Genomic DNA, 3,892 nt, shown 5'->3' on the forward strand with positions numbered 1-3,892 from the left:
TTCACATTAACACAGACATACAGTCACGTTGTTTTTTTTATGTAAAGAACACAGCCTGCACGTGGCATTGTGTGACACCTTCTGCGCAACTCAACGCCTTCTCACTTTGTTGCGCTTTCAGTTGTCTCAAAAAAACAAAACGAAAAAACCCAACAAAAATCCTTGTATGCTTAATAAGGCTGTGTCCTTCTGAGCCCACACCGTACCCAAATGTTGACACCTTAATGAGCAATGACCAGGCTATTTATGGTGCTCATCCTGTAGCCTCGGTGTAAAGAATTAGCATACCTATCAGCTGAAAAAAGTCACGACGCGGCTTCTTATCCTCATCCACCCTCAGTTACCTCGCCTTCCGCCTCATACAGTCCAGACCCACCCCTCACTGCCTGCCATGACCGTCCTCTACAATACGAGACTGTATTCGTTGTACCTCCCCTTTCTCGCCCTCCGTCTGTGGATCCCAGCCTCCCTTCCTAGATATCCATCCACACCTCTCTACCCGCAAACGGCTCCTAGTGTGACAAAAAAAGAGAGCAGAACTGTTTCAAACACGTCGACATAAATCCCACTTCTACAGCTCCCTTTTCTCCATTCCCTCCTGACGGACTTCATTACTTTATTCATCTGCGCGCCAATGCACGAGACCACGCAGAAACGGAGGATTTTTTTCCCTTGAGCATGAAAAGGATTGCCAAATCATCCGCAATCCAACATCACCGACTGAGCCACCAGCATGAGCACTGGATACATATGCTCCAGCAGAAGTTGTTGGCGAGAGAACTAAGAAATCTTGGACCACAAATACAGCTAAGAGGGGAGAGTCAGTTTTAGGTAAGTACGGTATATGCTGGCTTAGACCTCTAACAGAATGTGAAGGTATCTTATGTATATTTTTTCCTGTTTATCACTAACCACGAGGAAGTGGTCTGGTAGGCAGGGCTATATTGTGGCACAATTATGGCGATGTTGCGTGGTCAGCATGTAACTAGGGTGGCCGGTGGTGTCCTTTTCAGGATGGAGGTAATTTTCCCCCTTTTCTTTCTCACGGCGAAGCTACCTATCAAGCTCCGCCCGGACTATATGTCGACGTAGCCCTTCGGAGGGTATTAAATTTGATACAATTTGCCGTATAAAGCCTTCATTTTAGACCACCAGGAAAATGACTTATTCTCACAAATTGCATGCGTTCGCCTGCGCTCTCGCTGCACGTTGTGAGGCAGCATCTTCCCCAGGTGATGCTGCAGAAGTGCGGATGTAAAAGGAGCACGAAACACTGAGGGAATCAATGATCTCAGTATTCGGGGTTGGCACATTACGCAGACCTGTTTCAGTGAGTGGCAGTCCGGAGGGCAACATTCAGAGTAGGGGTGTAAATCAGGCCTGCAGTAGTCAGCATCAACATTTGTACTCAAGCTTCTTTTTCTCTCTCTTTGGAGTCCAGATCTAGCGATGATTAGTTCACTCTGAAAGCTGCATTTGCTCTTAACTTTAAATGAGAGTCACCCCGGATTAAAAATAATAATAATGATAATAATAAAGAGTAAATCAATGTTATTACTAGTGTTTTATTTGCATGTTATTAATGATTATTATGAATATTCCCCCATTGTTTCGTCTCACTGCTTGATATGAGACGGATCAGTGTTTGTGCGCGCCTATGGCCCGTCCTGTACGTAGCTTTGGACGCATGAGGGTGCGCGTACATGAGAGCCAGCACGTACGTGTTTGTTTTGTTGTAAGTGTGCGCGCGCGCGTGTCACCAGTGAGGCAAAGTTGCCGTTCCGTGTTCCCTCAAGTTGCTTTGATTGCTGTTCCACCGGCTAACTGCGAGGGGAGCTCATGCTCTTTTACACTATAGGTGTCATTGTGTGGCTAAAGGCAAGATTACTGTGTGTGATACTGATACCAAGTCTATGAAATTAGAGGAGCAGCTTCTGTTTGAAATTAGTCCGGAAACATTTATCTGCAATTCCACGGCTGCCACTGCAAATTTTGCTTTGTTTGTCAATGTTTCTTTTTGAAATGCTAGCCAAAGTAGCTTTAAGGAACTTGATCAAATGTACGTAGAAAAAAAAAAAAGAAAACAGAAAAAAAACGCAGTTGCAGTTATAATTACCAGGCCGAGAGTGCAAAGCATTAGTTTCATAATACGGAAGTCACACATATGAGTAATGAACAATGCAGGATCTCAGTCTATACTGCACAATCAAGCCTTTGATGAGCATGCTAGAAAAGGGTCTGTGTGGCACCCCACTGTAACTAACCCTGCATACTGAATTTGAAATGTAAGTTGAGCTTTATTTATTAATTTTTTTTCTCAAATGAGCATTACACTAAAAGCAAGTGCTTTAACTCTGTGATATTGTTCTGCCTTCTCTGCATGTACAGTAGAGAAAATTGCACTGGCAGCGGAAATTGCAGAAGAAAAGCTCCCTCATTCCGAATGCTTCATTCAATCTGGTGGCCTTTTCAATGGCAAAATGCTGGCAACATGTAATCATATTCAGAGGGAAAGCATTCTAAATCACGCTGCCAAAATGAAAATGCCTGCAGTGGCTTAAAGCTATATTTGTGTCGTGGCTTTAGATGACCCAATGTTGATAATGCTTTCAAGGACTGAAAAGAGAACATTCAGCAGCAGAGGTCCTTTTACAGAGCTTGGCAGTGCAACTTACTGATAAATTGTCTGCAAATCATGTGACTGTGATTCTAAAAGACAAGGAAATAAACACCCATGAACATAATTAGGAGGAAATGATTACAGACTTAATGCATTGACCATATGTGCACAGCATTTCTTTATCACTCTGTGTAAAGATAAGGATATTACTTTTCCAACAGTCTGTGTGCTGGATAGAGAACAGTACCAGTCTTGTACTGGCACCAGCTCTCTCCTGCTCTTCCTCTCTGTGTATCTCTCTCTTTGTATTCTTGTATTGGCACAGCATTGTTTTTATGTGGGTGCTGGCTGCAGCTGTAGTGACCAGAAGGCTGCCTCCTAAGAGGTTTGGAGGAAAAGAAAATCTGTTTTTATCAGAAACAAACAACAGGGTCACACAATGACATGTGACAAACTCTACCAGAAATCCTGGCACGTTTACAGTATTTTGGAAACGCAGCTGATCTCCACTGAGGGTTTTCTGACCTGTGTGCTGGTGCTATCAGTCCCAAAAGTACATGGGTCTAAACATGCTGTTCTTATAACGCAGTGTTCAAAAAGCCGTTCGCAGCCACAGGCTCATAATTAAAGATGATTACTAGTGCTTATTCTTGCATGTCATGAAATATTAATGCTTAGGAGGATTTCACAGTTTCAGAAGGAATTTTTACTTTACTTATTGGATGGCCATTAAAGACAACGTTTATCTCAACGTTTGCATGGAGTGACACAAACCTGCAAAGAAGGTCTCCATAGTTTTGTGAAGAAAAATATGGGTGTCGTGCAAAGCCTCAGGGGAGCACGATAACAGTGACAGTTTTATTTTTATAAACTATTTAGGCATTCAGTACACGTAATTCTTCAACTAAGTAAAGTGGCCTGTCTCTGGTTTCTCTCTATCTCCTTCTTGCTTTATTCACAGCAGGGGGCCAGAGTCTGAATAGTTGCGACTGAACACGAATACCATTTTATGTTGCATTCAAGAATTAAATAATACATCAAAACCTCAAAAGCAAACAGAAAACATTATTTATTAAATTAATGTAAGTATAATGTGGATTTGCTTTCTGACTACTGATGAATCTGGAGGTAATTTTGTATATATAGCTATGTATCTATACACACACACACACATATATATATATAGATAGATAGATAGATAGATAGATAGATAGATAGATAGATAGATAGATAGATAGATAGATAGATAGATAGATAGATAGATAGATAGAT

At 41.8% G+C, this 3,892-nt stretch overlaps 1 protein-coding gene across 1 annotated transcript in view; it reads left to right on the forward strand.

The window, feature by feature from the left end:
- Positions 1-407: 407 nt before the first annotated feature.
- brinp1 (bone morphogenetic protein/retinoic acid inducible neural-specific 1) overlaps positions 408-3,892 on the forward strand; it is a 103,944-nt gene continuing 100,459 nt past the window's right edge. Inside the window, exon 1 of the mRNA XM_005720439.1 lies at positions 408-831. The gene's annotated coding sequence lies outside the window, so the exon portion shown is untranslated. The remainder of the gene's footprint in view (positions 832-3,892) is intronic.

The sequence above is a fragment of the Pundamilia nyererei genome, unplaced genomic scaffold (genome assembly GCF_000239375.1).
Source record: "Pundamilia nyererei isolate P.nyererei 1_Seehausen unplaced genomic scaffold, PunNye1.0 scaffold00002, whole genome shotgun sequence".
Classification (NCBI taxonomy): Eukaryota; Metazoa; Chordata; class Actinopteri; order Cichliformes; family Cichlidae; genus Pundamilia; species Pundamilia nyererei.